The sequence below is a fragment of the Panthera tigris genome, chromosome B1, assembly GCF_018350195.1.
Source record: "Panthera tigris isolate Pti1 chromosome B1, P.tigris_Pti1_mat1.1, whole genome shotgun sequence".
NCBI lineage: Eukaryota > Metazoa > Chordata > Mammalia > Carnivora > Felidae > Panthera > Panthera tigris.
Genome location: NC_056663.1, coordinates 18,373,901 through 18,400,513, shown reverse-complemented (window position 1 = coordinate 18,400,513; position 26,613 = coordinate 18,373,901). Strand labels below are relative to the sequence as shown.

Sequence of the window (26,613 nt, the reverse complement as noted above, 5' to 3'; positions counted from 1 at the left end):
CACTGGATTATGTGTTTTTTGGGTGTTGAGTTTGATAAATTCTTCATAGATTTTGGATATTAACTTAAAAAAAAATTTTTTTTTAACATTTATTTATTTTTGAGACAGAGGGAGAGAGAGCATGAACAGGGGAGGGTCAGAGAAAGGGAGACACAGAATCCGAAACAGGCTCCAGGCTCTGACCTGTCAGCACAGAGCCCGACGCGGGGCTCAAACCCACGGACCGCGAGATCATGACCTGAGCCGAAGTCCGACGCTTAACCGACTGAGCCACCAAGGGTCCCCTTGGATATTAACTCTTTATCTGATATGTCAATTGCAAATATATTCTCCCATTCTATCGGTTGCCTTTATTTTTGTTGACTGTTTCCTTCGCTGTGCAGAAGCTTTTTATCTTGATGAGGTCCCAATAGTTCACTTTTACTTTTGTTTCCTTTGCCTCAGGATGCTCAAGAATTTTGAGGGAAACTGGTGTAGATGCTTCAACAATTAAAGAATATCATGAAAACACTAGTAATCTTGAAACTAGATATTAATTATTCATTTATTCAACAAATACTTATTAAACAATTATTACTTTTGGATATTATAGTTAACATTGGAGATAGAGTCTTGCACAAAATAGGACATAGTCTGTGCTCATGGAGCTTGTATATGAGATGCTGCTAGCTTCAAAAGGAGAAACCTAACCTTTGCCAACATCAGTTGAGTGAAAACCATCACCAGGATCTAGAGAACACCGTCTCCACATAATGTGATTCTAAAGTACACAATAATAAATGCAGCAGTATATATACAGAGAATACTTTTGTTTTATGTAACAGGGACATGCACTACAGTTTATTACAGCCTCCATGCAAATAGTTTTTGTAGAGATATTTCAAAGGGCCAGATTTAGGAGTAAAATAGAAAAGCAGCTGTATTTATTTGCATATATTTACATGAACACTGCACATTCTTCATTGGAAATTAGAATTTTAAAAAGTTACCTCAAAAATGTAATTTCAAAGTTTTCTTTTCTCAATACCTTCATATAAACCTATTTATGGTTTTTCAAGTATCCATATGAGAGGTTTGGAATACATATTTAAAAGCATTTTTTTCACTAACCACATTAAAAAGATAAAACATTTACCTTTCATAATGTCGTAGATGTGCACATCTGCTGAAATTTGAGCCCAGGGAAAGGGATAGCCAGGGCAATGACAGAGTGGCTAGAGCTGGGAAATGAAGAAAGACAAAATTAGTGAGTCCCACATCCTCTTCTCCTCTAATTCAGAGCCAGAGTTGTGGTTCCACCTGTAAAGCCCCTTCATATCAAGAAAGATTGGCAAGACTTCCATATATTTTAAGAGAGTTCAGGCTTTCACTGAAATTTCATTTCTGTGTCTGTTTTCCAATCATGGTTGTTGTAATAATTAACAGCAATAATAATAATAGCTATTACATGTTATTTCCTTGATGGCTGCCAGTGACTTGTTAAATGCCTTTGTCATTTTATTTAATTGATAGGGAAAAAACCTATGAGGTAGGTGGTATAATTATTTCATTTTCTGGTAAAGAAACTGACATTCACAGAAGTGACATGAACAAAGACACAGGGTTAATAAGTCGGCTAGCCAAGATTCAAATTAGATCTGATTCCAAACATTGGCATGTTTACCTCTATTTACCTTGTTAAGAAAAACCGTAAGGCAATAATTAGAATAATCATGCATATGAAAAAAAGCAAACGCAAACCATTTAGATAGGAATAGAGATGGCGTTAACACATATGTATCTATATAAAAATCTATACATATGTATACATATTAATATGTATTATTAATTAATTAATATTAATTATTAATTAATATGCATATTAATACATATGTATCTATATAAAAATGATTATACATTATTTATATAAATCATGCACACAGAAATATAGATAGCAAAACAGATTTTCTTTTAATTCTCACCCTCTGTATTGAAAGCAGCTAAAAAAAACAAAAACCCAAAACACAGCAAAAGCTCAGTGATCAGCCAAGAAGTACTGGATAGGTAAATAGGTCTGGAATATTAAATCATCCTGTCAGCCCCTCTCACATTGGCTGTTCAATATCATGATGAAGCATTCCTGTGTTTAAACTAATAGTTTCAAAACTTCTTGGTACCAACCTGATTAATTCATAAAAGAATCATAAAATCTACACGTTAAAAAAAGAGGATGAAAATAAAAACTGCAAACTCTGGACGATTGCATTACAACTTGATTTTTAGCTCTTTAAATAATTTTACTTAGAAAATGACAGTTTTCATAATTCAGGAACTGGTTGATTTGCTTGCACGTTATGCTTAAGCTTACCAAAAATATGTGCTTAAATTCTTAAAAAAAATGAACACAAATCACCAGATTGAGAAGAGGCCTGACTGTCCTAAAAGAGCAAACCAAAACAAACAAAAAAAAACAGGAAAAAAAAACCCCACTGCTTTTACATCTCCTTCCAGTGCTCCAAAACCTACGCTTACCTTCTCCATCAATTCAGAAACTTGACTCCAAGTTCCTCTACAGTCTGATTTCACTTTACATGCCTCACTTTATTTCCCTTCAATAAAGCCAGCATCTTAACTCTGAAGCTGTGTCTATATACACATCTAATCCCTGCTTCACATCATTGCTTATGTTATAACACACAATGTGTCTGTTTATATGCCATGTCTTTTCTCCTCCTCTTTACCTACTGCACATTCTGTTTAAGCCTTACCTGCCTCACAAGACCCATTTTGAAGAGTTCTATTACCCTTATAACCTATTACATTTAGAATCATTACCACAAAGCATATTGTATTGAATGTGTGTGTTAGAGAGAGAGAGAGAGAGAGAGAGAGAGAGAGTGCGTGCGCGCGCGCACTTTTTATTTGGAGGGCACTTTGGCAATATAAAAGTGAAAATATGCAAATCCTTTAATCCCCAGTAATACACACACATATAGATAAATTCTTAACTGTCTGTATTTATATATGTACATGTAATAATACACAATATATGATACATGCATATTCATACATGGAAAAACTTCAAAAATAACGTTAAGAGTTACTTACCTAGTTTGGAGACTGGATAAGCGTTACTTCCCTATAGGGAGGTAGGTATATAGATGAAGTTGGAAAATATTAATAACTGATATTTACTGTAAACACAATGACAACTTCTTTGTGTTTTTTTCTTTAGTTCTCACAAAAACTTTACTATAGTAAGTGTTATTATCATGCCCTTTTACAGATGAAATGTGGATATAGGTTTACATCTGCATACGTGAATTACGAGGGACACACCAGATGTTAAGAGTGGTTGCCCATGGGGAGTGTGATTAATATTGAGGGAGACTTGGTTTTCACTATGTGCCCTTCTATATTGGTTTTTAAAAATATACTTATATTTTTAAATGCATCATAATAACAGAGGAAAACATCTGTTGAGTTTTTCCTTCTAGCTGGACTGTGAACCCTTTTTAGGAAGGAGCCCTGCTGTATCAAATTGTATTGATATATTCAGTGATGTGCTGCTGGAGCACATATTTTCATTGCAGACAAAATAAAAACACAGATGCAGTTTTCATAAATATAAATTCTTAGAAACAGCAAACTCTGCTTTTTTTATTCGGGGATATAATATTTTACTTATTTCATATTTTCAGTGTCGTAAAATAAATCAAATGCTTTTTAACAACCATAAAGGAACTTCTGAGAATTTGTTCAAGGTAGATACTTTGTGAGAATATAATATCCTTTGAAGTGATTCTGAAGTGAATTGTTCAATTTTTTTTAAGAGTTTGAAAAGCATTATAAAATACATTTATATGTTTAAACTTGTAGAAATTTTTACCTACTTATACCTGTATATTAAAGTATCAATTAGTTGCTTGTATAAGAGCCATTTAGAAAACCAAAACTCATGTAAAGTAATTCAGTATAATCATCATCATCATCATCATCATCATCATCTAGTATGGAATATTAAGGTGTTGGAAGGCCTAGGGAACCACTATGGGAAGACAAGATTACCTGCCTTAGGAAGTTACCACTATTTCTAGGTTCAAGGTTCAAAAGCAGGAGCTCAGGAGCTGGGGACACTAAGCTGAAGCTAGAACCTTGGATCCCAGCTGTCTCGGGAGAACTAGAGCCACGGAGAATACCAGCTGGCAGAGATGATACCAAAGTAGAAAGAGAAGGAAATATCTTGGTTTCGCTTTTCAGCCTGCCAACTCTGTGCCAGTGCCTCTCATTGGCTGAAATGGGCCAGCAGTCAATTTGCAAGGGATCTTGGGAAATGTAGTTTACAGAGGTCAGCCTCCCCCCCCCCCCCCCCCCCCCCGTATGCAAAGGAGAGAGGAGAATGATTTGGGGAAAAAACATGCAAATAAACTACATTGTTTTGAAAACTTACCATGATACACAGTAGCACCTCCCACTTCTTTCCTCTTAGCGCCTTTCTTACAGAGGCACTTTTACCTCTTTTAGCCATTTCTTCTGTAGTTTTATTCATAGTTATAAATAAAAGTCTGCATTGCCACATGGTAATTTTTTAAGTTGATGTATTATATATTGGTTGTCGATGATGGTGGATAAAGATTTAGTTCTCTTATTTGCTCCTCCCTCATTCTTGCAATAGAATTGTTGCAATAGAATTATAGCATTTTAAAATGTAAATCAGCAAGCAGTGTTCACAACCTCATATGATGTACATATTGGTCACTGCTAAAACAAGTATCATGTTAACTTTTCTCATCTTGGATAAGTATTTGTTTGGAAGAATAATCACTGTTCTTTTACTTCCTAATTCCTCATGTTTTAAAATATTTTTTCTCATAGTCTTAATTCTTCTCTATTACCCTAAAGTATCATCTACCTTTTTTTTTTTTTTAAGTTTATTTATTTATTTTGAGAGAGACAGGAACAGCGTGAGTAGGGAAGGGTCAGAAAGAGAGACAGAATCCCAAGCAGGCTCCACACTGTCAGTGCAGAGCTCTACACGGGGCACGGACTCATGAAACCTTGAGATCATGACCTGAGCCCAAACGGAGAGTCGGATGCTTAACCAGCTGAACCACCCAGGCGCCCCTCATCTACCTTTCTAGTTTTTATTTCATTCTGTTATGTTTTTTAGGAGAATTTCCTTTTGGATCCTTCTTTCTCTTGCTCTGATCTGGACTGACTGCTCTATAAGTTAGCTTTGTGCTATCATCTGGGGCTTTGTGTTAGTAATTTCTTGCTTTGGATGCACTTTTCCTCTTTCTTATTACTTTGTTTTTCTGTTGTGTATTTGACAGGAATTCTCTTGCTCTCACTTACTTGCTTCTCACTGTCTTCTCTTTTCTTCTATTTTCCATGTTAATAAATTCCCTTTCTCCTCATTCATTTTCTTTTTCTCTATTTCAGGCATTTGTATTTCATAAGCACTTAATCTGTATCAAGCACTTAATCTGCATCCAACACTGAGTTAGCAAATAGGAACCATGCTATTTATTGGCTACTTTATAGCACACTAAATTTATTTCAAATAATTCCTTGGTGTAGGTCACTGAAATAAGCCAATGTTCCAAATCTCTTTCACATTTGATCCAATTATCTTTAACAGTCCCTACTGCATATTTTCTCACAGGAATGGATAAATTGCTTTATACGGGTAATTTGAATTTTGGAGCACTTAAAAATTTTCTTAATTTATAAAAATACCTGTTATGAGCCTCAGTCCTCATAAGAACCTATTCTGAAATTATACATATTTGACAAACAAACAGTGTCATTGTAAGTATCTTCCTCAAGAACAGATGTATTCACTGGTAGAGTCAGGAAACCCGGAAATCTTCTTTCTCACCTGTATCCCATAGGCCCCTTACCTGTGGTTTCGCTTTCCGCAGTTTCTGTTACCAGAGGTCAACCTTGGTTGGAAGTAGCAGACCCAGTTTCTGACAAATCATCAGGTGAATAGTAGCCTAGGGCTGCATCACACGTTGGAGTCCTGCACCTTACTTCCTCTCCTCAGGTCGGCATTTAATCATCTCACAGCATCACAGGAAGAAAGGTGAGTACGAGACAATGCTGGGTAATATTTTGAGAGTGATACCACATTCACATAACTTTTATCATAGTATATTGTTATAATTGTTGTATTTTATTCTTGTTGTTAATCTCTTACTGTGCCTCACCTATAAATTAAACTTTCTCATATGTATGTACAGGAAAAACAGTGTACATAGGGTTTGGTACTGTCTATGGTTTCAGGCATCCCTTGGGGGTCTGGGAATGTATCCTCTGAGGTAATTCGGGGGGCGGGATGACTAGAATACTATTTGACTATGTGCTCCATGAACTAGTATAAGGTTAACCAAATACGAGGTGTCGCTCCTTGGCTATAACAGTCATTAAGGAAATGATTGAACCAACCTTTATTTATATCCAGTTTCTCTACTTCTTTATCTGGTTTCAGTCTGAGGGTGGATGTGGCAAAACATAGCATGTTTGAATTGTATGGGAGACTTTTTTTTCCCGAATGATTTCAGAGGAGTGTGTGTGCATGTGTGCATGTTCTAGTGCAGCCAAGGGGGCAAGGGTGGTGAGGGTGGAGGTGTTGTTGAGTTGCCAGGTGAGCCCATGGAATTTCCTTACCTAAAAATGGTTTAAAATTAGAATATTTCCCTGCTTAAGGAGTTAAGTTTTTCTTCATTAATGTTAGAGAAACCAATTTATATTAAATAATTTCAGATATACACACCCATCTTAATACTTAATCTGTTTTAGTATTGCTGACATATAGGGCTTCAAAATAAATTTGTGGGATCACATGTTCATTAAAATAATTTCTTTTGCTAGTTAATTGTCATTGTTTTTTAAAGAGCCAAATTAACAATAAAATTAACAGGATAACACAATACCGTTTGTGAGGCAACGCAGTACGTTAGAAATAGCACTCACTTGAAGATTAAGCAATTAGACTCTAGTCCCATGTCTGTTACTCATTTGTTTCTTGGCCCTTGCAAGACACTTGCTTTCTGCTATGTTATTTATCACCCACAAGAAGAGGTGAGTGAATGAAGTAGAATCTAAAGATCCCCAAAAGTAATTCTCTGATTTCTAATTTTTTTAAAATTAGGTTTATAAGTGCTAGACCAGTTCAGAGACATTCATGGACATAACTATCAAACACCCATTAATACACACAGACACACACAGATACACATTTGAATGATTTTATAGTTTCAGGTAAGTGAAAAGTGTAGATGATTATTTGTTACCATATATATTTTATTTTATATAAAAATAGTATATCTTTTTTTCTGTCTCTATTTCTGTCTGTCTGTCTGTCTCTCTGTCTATCTCTTTCTCTCTCTCTTTGTCCATACAGAGAATGGCCAAACAAATTAGCCAAAGTGCAGCCTTTTGAATTCTAACAAATAGATAAGGGGTTAAATCTCCCTTGCTCCATTGCCCTAAGAAAATGGGTTCTATATAGAGAGAGTTATTATTCCTAGCTTTGCTTAGGATGAAAATATAGTACTTTATGTTTTTAAGTAAATGAATGTGGAATAAATGTATATAAAGGTCCCTGGTGTATTTATTGCTGTATGTCAGATTAACTGAAAACTTTTCAACATACGGAAGAATTACTCAAGATCTCATTTAACTAAACGTTTCTGTTTTATTTCTTTTGTGTACATGTTTGGGTATACGATATGTGTGTGTGTGTGTGTGTGTGTGTGTGTGTGTGTGTTTGTGTGTGTATAATTATATAATATATTTAATCTGATATTTAATACTATTAATTTAATAATACAATTAATGTATTCTGTATTATATAATTACATACATAGTTGTATATACATCAAATATTTAATATAAGATTTATTTATTTTTACTTTAAAAAATTATTCTCATGCAGTTATTGCCTTTGTAGAAATTGATATAATGTACTGTGTTACACTGACAAATACCATCTTTCATGATAGGGCTAGCAGTACAGCCACATCAAAAGATAAAATAAGAACATTTAGTTGGTATAATGATCTGCATAATACGAAACCAACATTTTTATTCTGAACTGCCCATGCTTTATTATGCAGGCTTTATTTTGACATAAACATTTTTTAACACTCTTACAAGCAAGAATTAAAGATAGGAAAAGGGGTCAAAAAGGACATAAATTAGGATCAGTGCCCCTAATTTGGTCTACTCCCAGTGGTCCATGTGGAATAATCAGAGGTAAAAAACAAAACAAAAACAAAACAGAATTCAGTGGAAAGCTCTGAACTCCTATGTACAGAACAAGATTCCCTATAGATCTCTCAAATTTTAAATCATTTTGATAGAACCATTTGACTTCAACATCAAATAAGATGCATTCATGAACACTATTTGTTCAGCTTGCTTCCAATCTACTTCTTATTATAGCTTTACTAGCCTTAAGTATACACAATTAAGAGCTTTAAGCAATGACAGGATAAATTGTCATGCTTTTTAAATGCCTTATTTATTTGCATTTGAAGATCTTAAAATTAGACATGTTAAAATATGGCGTGCTTCTTGAGTTTTTATGGTAACTAGAGGTATAATTGAAGTAATTTGCTGTGAAATATTTAAAAATCATAGCAAATATATTTTCTTTAAAACCACTAGTTCTACATAATATTTTATAATCATTCTTTAGTTTTATTTCCTTTTCTGGTATTTTGTCATGGTCCTGTCTTATATAATATGAATAGAAGATTGACTTTTTACAAACAGTTAATTTCATTGCAAGTACTTCTTGGGGCACCTGGGTGGCTCAGTTGGTTAAGTGTCCAGCTTTTGATCTCAGCTCAGGTCCTGATCTCAGGGTTGTGAGTCAAGCCCTGTGTTGGGCTCTACACCCAGTGTGGAAAAAGAAAATACTTCTTGATAAAATAAACTACATGTGTACTCCTAAAAATAGCATCTTAATAATTTTTTTCTAGTCATAACATCTCAATACTCTACTACTTTAAGATTTTTGGTAAATATTTTGTACTTAGACTAAAACTTAACCTTTGCTAATAAATGTAGGCTAAAAGTCAAAATCCTAAAGATATTAGAAGCACAGAATTGGGCCAAATAGAAGTTTTAATTCTACCAGCAGGACCTTAGTTTTGTGTTGTTCTAGTTTGGACTAAGTGTCAGTTTCCAAAGAAAGCCAGAAAGATAAGTTGATCACTTACTCAATAGTTTTACTCATTATTTGTGGAAAGGATCTCTGTATCCAAGTATTTCCTTTTTTAAAAAAAAATATTTATTTAATTTTGAGAGGGAGAGAGAGAGAGTACTAGAGAGAGAGGGAGACAGAAGATGTGGGGCTCAAACTCACAAACCATGGGATCGTGACCTGAGCCAAAGTCGGTAGCTTAACTGATTGAGTCCCCCAGATACCCCTTGTACTTAGGTATTTCACAGGAAGAAGGAGGCGAAGAAATCAAATTATTGAAAGAGAACTTAGAAAATGTAATACAATGAAGATTTTCTCAGAGAAAAATGCGGGTGAAGTAAGAGACACTAGGGTTAAAAAAACAAGTGATAGATGTGCAGGAAAGAATGTAAACTTTGGGTCTGAGAAATTATTAATATAATATGAGAAATTTATAGGGAAGAACAATGAAAATTGCTTTATATAAAGTAAGTTTCATATTCAGTTGGACAATCATGGAGGAACACGGGCTTCACCCTGCAGACTTCGGAAGGTCCTGACTCCAAGCAGTCTGACAGGACGCACACACCGTCTCCACTTGAGACTTGCTTTTACTACCGTATATTTCATCCTTGCCTCCCAAGTTATTACCATGATAATTGTTGAATTTCTCATTACAGAAAGCCAGGCTTTCATAAATATTATATGAGGCTATTATTGGCAGGCACAGTGTCAGTTTTTTAAGAAATATGGAAATTCTGTAATTTGAGGTGATTCATTATTTATCTTTTTTATAATTTTAATGAATACAAGTGTCTCTTATTCATTAAAAATAGAACAACAAAAATATCCATCTACCCATTATCCTCTTGATTGATCTGCCTCATTAAGCTAAAGATCCAGGCAGAGCACCTGAAAGCACCTTAATTCTTCTTCAAAGATCATCATCACACTGAAATTATTTGCTTCTGGAGATCATTAATTTCATTTTATGGATGTGAGGATTTTTTTTTTCTGGATTGAGGTAGATTAACATTCCTTTTCACTCACCCCATTCAAGGAATTCTTAGTAATAAAGCAGAACGAAATGGCACATGTGAAACATCATTCATTTCATCTTTGGGGAAAAATCGTTCTAAGGAAAGTCTGGAGAGGAAGCCGAGAGTGGTTTTTTGATCTCATTGTAGGAGTGATGGCGGAGGTATTTTGTTTTATTTGACAGGAAATACATGGCTATGTATGTTACTTGTGCATGCCAAGAGGTATAAAATGATCACATAATTACTCATTATTATTTAAATGCCGGAAACTCCTGGGATTGATACCTGTGCCCCTGTATCACCTTTTAAGGAGCCTCTGGTCCTCTATCTACAATGTTTGCCGCTTGGTGCTTGTTAGAATGACCAGTCACTCCTAACTAAATTCAAATCAGTCTCCATGGACTGGTGTTTTGAGGGTTAGCAAAGAAAGACATCTAAAGATGGCTTGCTGATAGGAAAAGATTTCATGTTATTGTAAAGAAAATGCACAACTTTTAAAGATGTATTCTTTCAGTTCTCACTTCTGTAATTTTTTTTTTAGTGACTGTATGTACCAAATTAAGGCAATTGCTTTCCCTCAAAATTATCCTTCAGATGAGAGGATGTGTCCTTAAGAAGTTTCTCATATAATATGTCTCAATCATTTTGTTTTGAACAACAAAGTTCAGGTTTGCTTGAAATGATTTCAAACTGTGCTAGATTTTTATGTTTTTAAAAAAATCTAATCTTATGGGTTAAAAAAAAAGGAAAGAAAGTGAAACAGATTTTATAATTATTCTTAGGGTTGAGGTCTTACAATTGTGAGTGTAAATGAGTCTTTTGACAATCACTTGAAAATCACTTGCAGAAAGAAAGACTGTCGTTTGCGTATGGATCCCTCGGTTCCTTAGAATTTAGAAGAACAAAGTGCTAAACCCAAATAGGTTTAGGACCATCTTCACAGAGAGTGGTGCTTATATTTGGCATCTCCTCTCTTCAGTCTCATTTCACACATAAGTATCAGGACACTTTTCTTGTCTTATGTTCCTATCTCTGCACACACCATTTTCTTTTAAATCTTCCTTGTATTTTAAAACACTTAGAAGTAAAAAACTACATGCTGTGGAAAAGATTCAGTAATACCTCTAACATCATTGTAATGGTGGTGATGATAATGCTATCTAAGGTATATGTGAAGAGTCTCAATGAGAGTGGAAAAGAACATTTCTGAAAGACTCTTCTGTTTTCTGAAGACATGTTGTCCAGTTTGGTAGCCACTAGCCTCATGAGCCAATTTAAATTTCAATTAACGAAAATTAATTTTTTTCTGAAAATAAATGTATATTTAAATGTATACATAATGTTTCCTGAAGCCATGTTTGTCCAGTTTTGTAGCCACTAGCCTCATGAGCTAATTTAAATTTAAATTAATGAAAATTAAATGTAAACATTCAGTTCCTTAGTTGTACTGGTCCCATTCCAAATACCCAATAGCCACATGTGGCCAGTGTTTACCATATTAGATAGAGCAGATATAGAGCAATTCCATCGATGCAGAAAGTTCTGTTGGATGACACTGTACCAGAGAATAATTTTAAATGTCTGGGTAATTAAAATAATATTATAAATAGATATTTCACTAGTACATTTATATGCCTGTATTTCAAGCTCAAATGTTCAAAACATTTTGGAATAAAATGGGAGAATAATCTACCTTTGAGGTTATTTTATATTTGGGCACACATAGTAATGTATTTAAAATATAAATTGTGTTTATTTCATTAAAAGTCAATGCCTTAAATGCTCCATGCAGTTTGTTAATTTGGAGACAAAGCTGATATTGACACCAAATTTTGAAAAGCAAGTGTTAAAGTCACTGAGTCTAAGGTAGTGAATATAGGATTTCATATTTAATAAAAGCTTTACCACTTTCATCATCCTTGATTTCATTTTATCATGACATTTACTGCCATAGGCTTCTGTTTTACAAAAGGGCCCAAGGGCACCAAATAACATGTTATATGAAAATGTAATATAGAATAGTAAAATTTCTGTTTAAGGAAGAGTGAGAATTGTATTGCCTTTAAGATATTTTCTCCCTGGACCGGATAAGCAATCCTTGTAGGAATAGAGGCCTCTCCGACCAGTGGATATAAAGCTGAGTCTTAATGGAATTTAGAAAAAATATATAGAAGACTAGTTTCTAAATTTAAATCATAAACCTGCCTAGTATTCTAGTCAGAAGTCCAGAGTTGTTTTTGCTTGTTTGTTTGGTTGGTTTTTGCAAGTAAATTTCTTTGGTTGTATGGTTTCCTGAAGGAATATTAGCAAAAGGCTTTTGCTGGCATTACATTTTGCTTTAATATTTATGTGAGGAAATAAAATGATTAACTTCTCAGGGTTCTCACCATCTCCTTCTGCATTCCTTAGCTCCAGTTCTCTCTCCTAGTTTCTGAATTTAGAAGGGAGAACATTTTCCCAGTGGAAGTCTTTAGAGATGAGCAGTCTTCACTGTGGAAGTCTTGTGCACCTGCTCCCCAGGGTGCTGCCCAGAGATGTAAAGGGGAGGCCGGGGAGGAAGTAGCATCTCAAGAAACATAGTGTAGGTGCAAGGAGGGTGTTTTGAAGGAGGAGCATTCATCCGTCCAATATTAACTGAGCCCCAACTGTTTTACTATGTACTCTGTAGGGGCTCACCTAAAACAACCTGCTAACAGATAGGTTTCTGTGACTCCGCAGAGTTAATTGTCAAGCAAAGGCAAGATGGGCAAAGGAGGAGATAATCCAATAACTTAGGGAATGAAGATAGCATTGCTTTTGATGCCCATGACTTCAAAAGGAGTTAATGAGGAAAGGCAAACACCAAAACCAAAAAACTTAGCCATCTTTTCTTGATCCTCTTTTAAGGACTGAGCACCTTTCATGCATTATCTTACTTAGTTCTTACTGCAACCTTATGAGGACTGTGTTATTTTCAGGTAGCAATAGTCTGGTAGCAAGGCTACATTTCAGGTAGCAAGGAAGCCTTGGCTTCCTTAGCCAAGGTGTAAGGAAGTTAGGTAATTACCTGAAAAATCACATAACTGGTGAGGTTTTTTTTTTTTTCTTTTTTTTTTTTAATGAGAAAACTTTGAATTTGTCTAAGAGAGATTCTTTGGAAATTTGCGTATAGGCTTTTAGTGACAAAATTATGGAGATTTTTAGAGGAGGCAAGTAATTATATGAGAGAAATCAGAAGATTCAAGAGAAGATTATACCTCGTGGAATTCAGACATTCTTCATAGTGAGAAATAGCTGGTGTTGATAGCAAATGGGGTTTGTGTTTGTTTATTTTTTTTGCAAATGAGGAAAGCCAGATTTATGTGTATATATACACACACACAAGAAAAGGACTTAGAGAAACATAAAATGTTAAAGGCTAGAGAAAAGGTGAAGAAATGGGGGGAAATAAGGCTGATCAGAGCTAAGATGAGATAGAAACTAGGGTGCAAAGTGGAAGATAAAGGATCTGAATCTTGATGGACTGTATCCTTCAAGAAGTAAGGTGATCACTCAAGGAATGAGGAGGAATCAATCAAAGAAATGAAGGTATTCTTCAGGGAGTTAGCCCTTTTCCAGTATTCATGCAGGCCAGTATTTCTAACCTGATAGAACCTGATACAAGGCAGAATAGTGGCACCACATCAATGGACCTGAAGAGAAAATGGAAGATATCCATGGGTAGGGGGTGACATCCTGTGAAGTGAGGAAAGATGTGTGAATTGTTAACCCTGTGCCTGAATAAGTGTTAGAAAGTAGCTTCAGAAAGAGAATTTATTTGTTCAACTCTGCACACATTACTTGAAAAGCAGTTAAAAAATAATAAATGACTGGGGTACCCGGGTGGCTCAGTTGGTTAAGCGTTCAATTCTTGGCTTTGGCCCAGGTCATGATCTCATGGTTCAGGAGTTTGAGCCCCGTGCTGGGCTCTGTGCTGATAAAGTGGAGCCTGTTTGAGATTCTCTCCCTCCCCTTCTCTCTCTCTGCCCTTCCCCTGCTCACTTGCTCTCTCTCAAAATAAATAAGCTTAAAAAATTTTTTTAATTAAAAATATTTTTTAATGTTTATTTATTTTTGAGAGAGACAGAGACAGAATGCAAGTGGGTTAGGGGCAGAGAGAGAGGAAGACACAGAATCCGAAGCAGGCTCCAGGCTCCGAGCTGTCAGCACAGAGCTCGATGCGGGGCTCAAACTCATGAGCCATGAGATCATGACCTGAGCCAAAGTCGGATGCTCAACCGACTGAGCCACTCAGGCACTCCTAAGCTTAAATTTTTTTAAAAATAATAATCAATGACTGATTGACCAAGACATTATTCTTTTCATTTGGGAAAATGATAATATGGTATTTCCTTAGTTATGTATGTGATGAATAAAGATCTTCTTTCACATTTTGGAAGACCCTTGTGTGAATTTAGTCTCAGAGTTGCAGCTTAACAAAAGGAGAGCTAGCTTCATGATAAAATCTTTTCCAATTCTTTGAAGATATAGGGAAACAGAGTTTTATGGATTGATTTATAATTGAACAAATAAAAAATAGAGAAAACTAGAAGGGCAATACTAAATTCAAAATAATACGAAATCTTGCTACATAAGTTCCAAATATTATTTCTTTTGGCAAGTTGTTTCCCTTTCTCTGTTGTCTGTCTGTCTCACTTTTCTTCTTTTTTTGTATTTTTAAGATTTATGCTATCAGTTTCTATAAATGCTATAAACACAAGTATCAGTGCTGCCTAATATATGGTGATTACAAAACCAGTTTCATGGGAAATCAGAAGTTAATATTGATTCCCTTAAAGCAAAAACAACACATGATATCCCATAATAGAATACTTAATTTTTTAATCTATTTATCTTTATAAGATTTCCAGAGCAAGGTAGTAGAAAAGAGAAATGATCTCTATATCCTTGCTAAATAATGGGTATTCATTAAAATACATCAGTAATATTTTGGAAATTTTAAATTGACAAATTTTTTTTTATTTTTTCCAGTGTTAATCTTTATTGGATTTATATTTTGGGAACTACACTATTTTTTGATCAAATAAGACAATAAGAAAAAAATCTGAACATAATAAAGGAGTAACACCCAGTGGTCTGGTGCCTTGGCAGTTCGATGGGTCTGATTATCCTATTTTTAGGACAGTCAAAACTAGTTGGCCCAAGTGTGCTCATCTCTCACAGGTTTTCTATTCTGAGTCTTTCTGGAGACCACAACTTCTTAAAAATAGTTAGGTCTATTTTGAACCTAAAAAAGAGTTTTAAGGCTTACTTCACCTGAACCAAACTCTCAATTCCCTCACAAAGCAAACTCATTACTCAAGTCATCTTGAATACATCTCAGAATTTTCAGAGTTCTGGAAACAAAGGTAAACATTGACCTTCAGGATTTGTATATTTAGGCCCCCAAGGTATAGAGTGCCAAAGTGCCCCCAAATGGGATCTGCACAGAGCTTTGGAGGCCAGATTGAGAATTTGTAACAAAATGGAGAGAGACAGTTAGTGTTTCCTACCCTTCTTTTTATATACTATGGCTTATTTTAATGTTCCAGGTGTTTAAGCCCCATTGATTGCAAGAACTTGTAAAAATGTGTCCTACTGGTTTTCAAAGCCATATATTATAGGGATTCCCTGTGCCTGGATTCCTGGTGTGGAGGTCTGTTTCTTTCCTGTCTCTACTCTGGTGGTGTTCCTCCCTCCTGTGGACAGTGCTAGGGGTCCCCTTAGCTCCTGACCATGTCTTCACTATTCCTACCCTCTTTGATGTGGCTTCTTGTCTACATTTAGCTGTGGAGAGCCTCTTCTTCCAGTCTTCATGTTGTTTCACACTGATGTGGGTTGAATCTGTGGGAGAGATGAGCTTAGGGTCCTCCTACTCTGCCATCTTCCCTAGAAGTCCTGCTATGGCTTATTTTAGACTATGATATGTCTTAAATGTCACATACTGGACAGGACTTTAAGATTAATAATAAGTAACATTTGTTGAGCATTATATATGTTTTACCAGCACTATCTACTTAAATGCCACAACATGCCATGACACAGATACCATTATCATCCATATTAATGAGGAAATTGAGGTTTAGACAGGTTAAACTACTTGCTGATGAGACTATATAACTTGATATTCTTAAGTTACAGATGAGGACTCTGAGACTAAGAGATGAGAATTAATCTCTCTGCGGAAGACTGGATTGCTGTTAATTCTACTCTCCTTCCCTCTGCCATGTGATTTTGCAGAACCATAGAGGGGGCAAAATATATTTCTCTTTCCCGCTGATGTTGGGTCTGACACTATAACTTCATTCAGCCAACACAGTTTGAGCAGAAGAGTGAGAAGGGCATGTCATAATAGCTACTTCCCTTCTCCCTTGACCCTTCCCCAGCTGGCCTGCAGACCCTGGGAACAGAAAAATCAATGTCTTTGTAGGCCATTGAGTTTGGAGTGGTTTGTTCAGCAACATCATTGCGGCAATAACTTAATAATACACCATCCTTGGTTAATTAACTTATTTTAGATAAATTAATGTTAATACTGAACAGAAGCCAAATGCAAACTAGAAAAATCTGAGTTATCAAGTAAGGAGGCAAAAAAGTAAACAAAACCAAGAACCTAAGGTCTTTTCAGTTAAAATCAGAGAAGTACTTTTTTTTTCATTGTAAAAACCACATGTAACCTATATTAAAGTCTGAAAAATTGAAAAAAATACTCAGAAATAACCACTCTTTTGAAATACTACTAGCACATACTTACTCATTTTATATATTATACTCCAAATGAACTCATAAATTTACCTAATAGTAATTACTTTGCATATGTAGTTTTATATCATGTGTTTCCACTTGTAATTATAAAGTCTTACCCTATTTCTATAGGTGTTATAACTTTAGTTTTTAATGGATGCTACATTAAGTGAATTAATCATAATTTACAATTTGATTATTTCCTGAGAATATATTCTGTGCTTGTTCTGAACTAGAATTACTGATTAAAGAGTGTAGACTTTTTGCTCATGTTGCCAAATTGCTTTCCAAAATGGTTATAAAAATTGAGTGTCACCAGCAGTGTGTGAAAGTAATGCTACTTCACTGCTGTTTTAATGTAAAATTTTTCATATTTATTGAGTTTCAACACTTTCTTACATTTTATAGCCAATATTTACTTAAAAATGTGCTACCTCTTTTTACAAGTTGCATGTTCACATCATTTTACCATTTAACTAATGAATTTCTTACTATTGTTTTTCTAAATTGCATGATTTTTTTAAACATTAAAAAACCCTTCTTTGCCATTATCCTCAGATCTATTGATGCTTTTATGTGTGTATGAAAGACTACCTCAGGTGGAGATTTGGGGGAAGAAATCATAGGGTATTTGTACAGGCTGTCTCTAAAACATTTTATTTATTTATTTATTTATTTATTTATTTATTTATTCAATCATTCATTCATTCATTCATATATTTATTTTTTTGGTGCAAAAAAAGTGATTTTATTAAAACACAGGAACAGGACCCACGGGCAGAAAGAGCTGTCCTGGGATAATGAGGAGAGACTGATTATATATTTGGGAGTTGGAGAAGGTAAAGGCAAGGGGAAGTTTCCAAAGGGATTTTCATGTGCAAGAGAAGACTCACAGGATAATGGAGGCCAAGCTGTTGTCAAATACTTTAAATAGAGTTATCTTGGCTTATGGTGGGAGGTATGAAACTAATTTGATTTTTCCCCCAAATTGCAAAGTACTTAATTCAAATAGTGTTTATTAAATACACTTTATACTCTACATAGTTTCATGATGTCTCATTTGGCATATGCTAAATTGTTAACTAGATAATTCTCTCTTCCTAGGTTAACTCCTCTTTTCTATAGCTATTCTTGACTGAACTTTTTAAGAACAGAAAACATAAGTGGCACTTCCTTTTATTTCCCAGTGTTCTGCACAGGAGGCAGTCAGTAAATGTTTATTGTTGTTGACACTGGAGTAAAACATGGAGAAGAGGAAAATCTAATACTCCATTTGGTACTCCATGTCCGCTACCCTGACTTACATCAGCAGTACCGTAAGGCATTTTCCGCATTAAACAACAAGACGTTGGTTATATGATAACCTCTGAGATATAAATGAATCTTGGGGCACCTGGGTGGTTCAGTTGGTTAAGCGTTGGAGACTCTTGATTTTGGCTCCAGTCATGATCTCACAGTCATGAGATTGAGCCCTGAGTCGGGCTCTGGGCTGAGCGTGGAGCCTGCTTGGGATTCTCTCTCTCCCCCTCTCCTCTCTGTCCCTCCCCTGCTAGTGCATGTGCCTGTGCACTCTCTCTTTCAAAATAAATAAATACACATTTTAAATGAATCTCACAGGTGGTTCCAGCTGTTGAACATTGAGATTTACTTTGGGACTTCAGGATGTAATGGATAGGAAAGAACATGGTCATAGGATTTGGAAAAGATTCAGAGAAGCAGCCTCTGGAACAAAGAAGATAATTGGAGTTTTAGAAAAGACTGCAACAAAGAAGGAAAAAATAAAAATTGAAATCAGGAAGACCATGTTTTAGTTTCTTTGTATGTCAAAGAACATGAGTATTAAGGTAAAGCATTTTAAGATTCTGTTTTATTTTTCTAACTTTCTTATTTGCATTTTAAAAAATCTCTCTTTTCATGTAATATTTAGCAGTAAAAACCGTTTTAAACTCAAACTCTCTTAGAGACAGAATCAAAAAGAGAAACCCACTAAAATCCATTCTTAGTGTATCTGCAAGATGAGAGTCTGTGTGCTGGTAACAAACTGGGCCAGATAAACCAATCCCCAAAGCCTGGAGAAAAATTGCATGAGAAAGCTTCAGAGCCATCCCAGAGCAAAAGTGACATGGTGGAGATGTGAGCTGGTGGGGAGACGGCTGTATGTTTAGGATTTGTTGGCTATTTCCCTTCCTTTATGTATGGGTCTCCATTCTAGGTTCTTTTTCTTCTTTGCCCCCCAGCATTTCCTGCCTGGTGGGTGTGTTTACCTCTTGGATCTCTTTTCAATTTAATATATTTTGCTGAGTGATACCAAGTATATGCAAATGATCTCCAAATTTATGGCTCTGAGTTCTGCCCTTTAATTATCTTAAATATCCCACACCTTGCTTTGAGAGAACTTTTGTGTGTGCCTCACCAACAATTCAGACTGAGTATTTTCAAAGCCACATTCATTATTCTTCACCATTCTTCATCAGCTACTTTTTCTATATTCCCTGTCTTAATTAATAACTTCAACAGCCATACAGTCACTCAAGCAAGAAATATTATAGCTTTCTCAATTCCCTTCTGCTTCATACCTCAAATTCAAAAGTTCATATTCCATATTCAGGCCAGTCTTACTCTTCGAAATGTCTCTGAATTCAGTCTTACAATGGCTCCCGTTTTGATGACCCATTTAAAGTCTTACCTGGAGGAGTACAGCAAGTTTCTATTTTACTCATCTTTATCTTTTTGATATATGATCCATTCTCACTTGTACTGAACATATTTCTTTGCATTGAGGAGGGCATTTGTTGGGATGAGCACTGGGTGTTGTATGTAAGCAATGAACCATAGGAATCTACCCCAAAAACCAAGAGCACACTTTATACACTGTATATTAGCCAATTTGACAATAAATTATATTAAAGAAATAAAATGAAAATCTGATAGTGATTAATGTTGGCACTTTGTCTACTGTATAAAATCCAAGACATGGCTTCCACCTACTTTTCAACCTCATTACTTGCTACACACATTCATGCTTTCTAAACGTAAGCCATGCCAGGCTGTTTTCCTTTTCTAAATATGTTAGGCTGAGTCAGTTTCCGTTACTATATGAGTGGTTCCAATAAACTCATCAAGGCAAAATTAATCCTTCTCTCTTGTATTTTCCCATATCACATTCTCTTATAGTGAGTAGCACTCAGAGTTGTTTATACAATAGTAGTATTTGTCTGTGTAGCTTCAGAAACACACGCTAATTGAAGGCAGATCCACTGGGATCTCTCCATCCTTATACCCTCAGGTGCCTTCTCTAAAATGTATCACAGCAGTTTGCACATAGGAGGTGTACTGTGAATGTGCTTTATTGAATTGAATGTTGCCTTCTGTTTATCTAAAAGACTCCACTTGGAGCTCTAGCTCTCAGGTAGTCTCCTCTCCCGGATTTGAAACATCAAAACCCATGTGTATGCACATAGAAAATAACTCAAACAATACATAAAAAAATTCTTACCTGTGGTTACCTCTGGAGAGAAAGATTGGGTGGAGGGGTGCAGAGTTAAACTTAACTTTTTCACTTCACGGTTTTCTGTACCTTTTACAATATTATACTATTTATTTTATAAGATTAAAGTAAATGAAACTCCTCAGCCCCTGTCTCAAACCCTGTCATGCTTGTTTAAAGACTTGAATATACTTTAAACAAATCTGATGTTGATTCAAGAATATGTTTCAAGAGTGGAGAATTATAGAATCCTGCTGTCTGCCTTTTTTATTAATCAGAAAGTTTTATCATGTCAAATTTCTAAGGGAAAAACTGCCCTGAGAAGCGTTTAAAATTTTGAATGTGCACATTAAAACATTACTCCAGACTTTAAAACAAAAAGGTAAAATTGAATGTCTATAGCTTACCAATTGCTGTAACTTCTAAATATTTAAAAACTTAACTGTTTGATTTATATGATTATAATTTGAATAACTTCTGTTTAAGAATTTTTTTCTTTATACCTCTCCATAAGGCTGAGAAAAAAACAATTGTTGTCAACATATTTAACCCAAGATACAGCGTGTCATTTGTGTCATAATTGTAAAAATGTTATTTAGGAATATCTATAATTAGTCTATCTATAATTTAAAATATATGAAGAGTAAGATCATAAAAGGAGTGTTACACACAATACTTTTAATGAGCCATAAACTTACCCTGTATGAAAGTGCTGGCTTTGGATGGGTCTTATACATAATTTGTAACTTCAATGATAGGATCTTCCTACTTCCTTTTACCCTTCTATAATTAGAGATGTATGAAACATAAATTATTCTTTTAATTTATTGTTCACGTTGAAGAATTACATGTCATGAAATCCCTTGGTATCTTACTATTTTACCAACAGTGATTGTGAGATAAAGAAGATGGTTCTAGGAACAGCTTGAGCTCCTTCTCAGAAGTCGACACTAACCTCCTGAGAGCACATGTAGAAGGGAAGGAGCTGGCAAATTAGGAAATTACAGATAAAGCCTCAGTGCCTTCGCTAGGCATACAACACTCAGCCTAACTAAGTAAATGTTACTTCCTTCCCCAGAAGACCCTGCACTATTTTAGGAACAGAAGATCAATTGTAGGATTTTTGTGAGGCTAAAAATTATTGGTAAGTCTGATTTCCTTGATATCCTAATTAAAGCAGAGTTTAGATTCTTGAAAGAAAATCATTTCATTTAACTCCAAACTGGGGAAAAAATACTCTGGGCCCATTCCATCTTGTTATGCTTTATTTATTGTTCTGTACTTTTCATGTTTCTGCATTTTTGCGTTGGTGCTCAGAATATGTCTTAATAAGTGCCTTTTGGAACTGAAATTTTTTGTGTTAAACTAGAATCTTTAGTGTAACCGTTTTAGATGACTACGTAATACTGGATGTCAACATACTTGTTTTGGTGACATGGTTTGCATCTGACTTAAAGCATATGCATCAAAATGTTTATCACTACAAAATAAGAAATAAGGGCCACTTTATTTTGAGTTAAGCAACAATAATAACCAGAGATTTAATCTGACAGGAATTTTCTTCACGGTGATTATTGCTTATTGTGATTTGTCACATACACGTGTGATCTTAGCACAAAAACTTGACTTAAATGGCAGGTTTATATTTTCTTTTCCTCGCTTGCTAAACGGGTATCAATCTCATGATTTTTGTTTTGTCTTTTTTTTTAACTGAGGTATAATTTATATACAGTCACCACAAACAAGATAGTGAACGTAACACTCTCATGGTTGTGAAAGGAAAAGATACGTAACCTTTTATATAGTACTTTCACTGTCACGGAGAGTATAGCACATTGTAAACAAGCAGGCAGTGTGGAGTAAAGCATAATTGTAAACTGCCTCCGGGGTAAACTGCCTTCCACCCTCTCATCCCTAACCCCAAACCGACACTCATCTCTACCTCACATCTTCGAGGAGCTGTTCATCTCTCCAGTTCCTGAAGATACTGGTAGGCATTCTACTTAATGGGGTCTTTACACAATGTAGTACTTGGATAGAAGTAGTGGGCAAAAATTTGGAGTGAATTAGGAAAAATAAAAAACATGATTGACAATGGGAATCCAATAATATGTGTCATCTGTTCTGATCACATTGTTTTCCTTAGGCAGAGACTCTGACAACTTAAGGACCGAAATGTATAGGTATTGTTTTGGTTACCTGCCTTTTTAAATTTTACTGTAATTGCAAGGGAAAAGAATAAGGCAGATAAAGGAGTACAGCTACTTATATAGAAAATTCCGCTTATTAGGGATTGTTTCATCATATTATTAGAGAATATATAACACATTGTTTTATATCATAAGTCGCAGGATGATGTAAAAAGAACTTAAGGAATCTGGAAATAGAAGACCTGCGTGTAAGTCATTTTTACTGTCTAGTGACTATGGACAAGTGACTTTTTTTCTTCCAGAGGTTCAACTACTTCATTATGAAATGAGGTCGTTAGCTAGATCGGGGTCAGCAGCTCTTTCTGTAAGGGCTAGTTTACTTTTGCTCTGTGGGCCCTGCAGTCTCAGTTGCAACTACTCAACTGGGCCACTGGAGTGTGAAAGCAGCCATAGACTACACTTAAATGAATGAGTGAATGAGCAAGGGAGTGGCTGTGTTATAATGAAATTTTATTTACAGAACCAGGCTGTGGGCAGCAGTTTGTTGACCCTTGAACTAGATAATTTCTAAAACTCTTTTCAAGTATAAATGCTGCTTATTGCATTAAGAATGTGCATATTTTCTAAGCATCAGAAGTTGTCATAGAATTTTATTACTGAAAGACATCCCAAGAGCTGCTTTAGTTCCTCTGTCTACTCAAGCAAGATTATACTTCCATCACCAATGAAGACAGTTATTCAACTACCTGATCTAGTAAAAACATAAATCTCCCTTTACACTCTTTTTTTTTGTAAACTGACTAGATAATAGATAATATATCCAGGGCTAGTGTAAGAATTTGGAAATCTCTTTAATGGCTTTGGCTGAATATCTTGCCATTTTTAAAATTGACTTTACACATGATAGAAGATAGAAGAATGATAGATCTCTTTTGCATTATTCTTATAGCTTCAAACTCTATGAAACCATTCTTTCTCTTAATAGATCTAAACATTATAAAATTTTTCTTCCATACAAAGAAATTGTCATAAATGGAATTTGTTAGATATGGAATATAGATTTAATAGATGACGAATCATAGCTCCTCTGTGAGCTCTTCAAGTTTTTCACTCTGTTTATCTTTTTTATTTACATTATTTTGTGAGCTTTATAAACAAAACAAAAAGTACCCAAGACAACGTAGTAATCAGAGATTTCATGTAGTAAAAAGTACTGGAATAATCTAGTCTTAAAAAAACATTTATGATCATTGCGACTTCATAGTATAAAAAATTCATTGATATAACTAACCTTAATTCAAAATAGATAGAAAAATGTGATATAATTATAGGATGTATTACATCACCTAAAGTTAGCATTGAATTTTACTTCTCTAATTCCTGCCTCAATATACAAATAACTATTTAGCTTTGTAAATGAATTGATTTTCCTAAATTATATTTAGCGTTTATTAAATATATTTTACTCTGCTATTAATTGGGTAAATGCATACATAAAGCTGCGTTAAAATTCTAAAGAGACAATACTCCTTAAGATTAGTTTAAATTTCCTCCAAGGCCCACAAATATTTGTCCTAGCCAAGCAGAAAGTGTAACCAAAAAAAAAAAAAAAAGATATTGGAAGGCATTCCTGTTTTCATCTTCAAAAATCTTTTCTTCAGATGTTCTTTTTCTATTAAAGTTGAACTCAAAAATCATTAGCTTTCATTGCCTAACCTTATGAAGCTTTGTTCAAGTTAACAATAAATTCTGTCAGGGCTGGAACAGTGTCTATTTTATATACTCGTATATTTGTCAACATCTTGCAAAGTACCCCATACAAAACAGATTGACTTGGCTTAATATAGCATCATCTTCATCACCCTCACCATCATCATCATCATCATCATCATCATCATCAAATCACTATCCTGCTTACTGTGCCATACATTGTGCCTGCCACTTAGATCATTTTATAATCACACAAAAGAACTACACTTTGGGTTTATGTTTATTTTCCTTTTTTATCCCAACTTTTAATTTTGTTCAGGTTATTAAAGTCTACAGTAAAGTAATTATCAGATCCAGGATTTGAACAAAAGTACTCTCACTGTCCTATTGCACTTTTCTAGCATGTTCCACATGTACCTGGCAGTACACTATAAACCCAGAGATATCTTAATTAGCTCTAAGGAAAAGTATCTTTAAACTATTCGACCACTGTCTTATACTACACACAAAAATTAACACAAAATGGATTAAAGACTTGAATGTAAGACCTGAAACCATAAAAATCCTAGAAGCAAACATAGGTGGTAAGTTCTTTGTCATAGGTCTTAGAGATGATTTTTTTTAAATCTGACACCAAAAGCAAAAGCAACAAAAGAAATAATAAATCAGTGGCATTACATCATACCAACAAGCTTCTGCACAGCAAAAAGAAACCATCAATACAGTAAAAAGACTATCTACTGGATGGGAGAAAATATTTGGAAATCAGATACCTGATAAGGGGCTAATGTCCAAAATATAGAAAGAACTCACACAACTCTATGGCAAAAAAGCAAATGTCCCGGATTAAAAAATGAGCAGAGGATCTAAATAGACACTTTTCCAGAGAAGACATACAAATGGCCAACATGCATATGAAAAGATTCTCAACAGCACTAATCATCAGGGAAATGCAAATTAAAGCCATGATGAGATATCACCTCACACCTGTTAACATTGCTTTTATCAAAAAGACAAGAGTAACAAATGCTGAGGAGGATATGAAGAAAAGACAACCATTGTGCATTGCTGTTGGGAATGTAAATTGGTGCAGCTGTGGAAAACAGTTCTTCAAAAAGTTAAAAATAGAACTCTCATGTGATCCAGCCATTTGACTTCTGGGTATTTATTTAAAGAAAACAAAAACACTAACTTCAAAAGATATCTGTGTTCCCACATTCATTGCAGCGTTATTTACAGTAGGTAACATAAAAGAGAAATGGATGAAAAGGGTCAAAAGACATACTTACATACATAAATTAAATATATAAATAAATAGCCTTCTTGATATAATAATTTAAAAAAGCTATGGTTCAAATTACCTAATACATATTTATATGGAACACAGATTTAGCAATCACATAGGGGAGGAGAGTGGTTGCCATAAATACATAATAAAATGTCTCATTCAATAACTTACAATATTTGTATGTGTTTCAGAAAGTTATCTTCTTACAAAGATGGCAAAGTTATCCAAGTTAGTATTTCTTGGCATTAAAAAAATATCACAAAATAGATGAAATGTTATCCAATCCAGAGTGGTAAATAAAAAGTGTCCAACGAATTTGCCTCTCTGCACCTTAGGAATAGTCTGGGTTTTTTCTGGACTCTACCATGAATATCCCTTTCCAACTGTAGATTCAGCTCTCTTTTTATCATTTCCTGCACATACATCTGGGAAACTATTTTACCGCAAAACTCATGTGAATTAAAATTCATTTTTAAAAAAATATGGAAAGGAATGAAGCATCACGTAGGGAATTAGTAGTTATTTAATTGAGAGTAACACTATTGTCAAAATTGATGCAAGGTTGGTGAATCACATGACCTGCATGTTTTCACCTCTGAAAGAAAAGCTTCTTTCAACTGCAGCCTTTTCTCATTCATGAATACTTTTATTTTGCAGACTCCTAAGTGCATTGTAAGAACTCTGTTTAAAAACAGATTACCTTAAAAGAAACAAGAATGGAAAGTGAGAGAATATATTGGAATAAGCAGTTACTCATTTTGGCTAACTTGGCCTTGGTTGGGTCATTAGAGAACCATGAACCTGTTAAATACAATTTGCAAATGTTTTCAGTGCTAGTTTTGAGTCATATTGGGCTGAATTTTACGGGTGACCTAATGAGTAATGAACTATTAAAAAATAACTACTCTGATTTTGAAAGAGTTCCATCATTTCAAATTAATTTCAACAAGAGGATAAGGAAATTTCAGATATTCCAAATGTCCTTCATTAGGGAAATCAAG

At 34.7% G+C, this 26,613-nt stretch overlaps 1 long non-coding RNA gene across 1 annotated transcript; it reads right to left on the bottom strand.

The window, feature by feature from the left end:
• Positions 1 to 406: 406 nt before the first annotated feature.
• On the bottom strand, positions 407 to 3,120 carry LOC122237804. Its single transcript, XR_006216441.1, has 3 exons — positions 3,088 to 3,120; positions 1,136 to 1,220; positions 407 to 480 (listed from the first exon to the last, which is right to left on the bottom strand). It is a non-coding gene; the product is annotated as an uncharacterized LOC122237804 (long non-coding RNA).
• Positions 3,121 to 26,613: the final 23,493 nt, after the last annotated feature.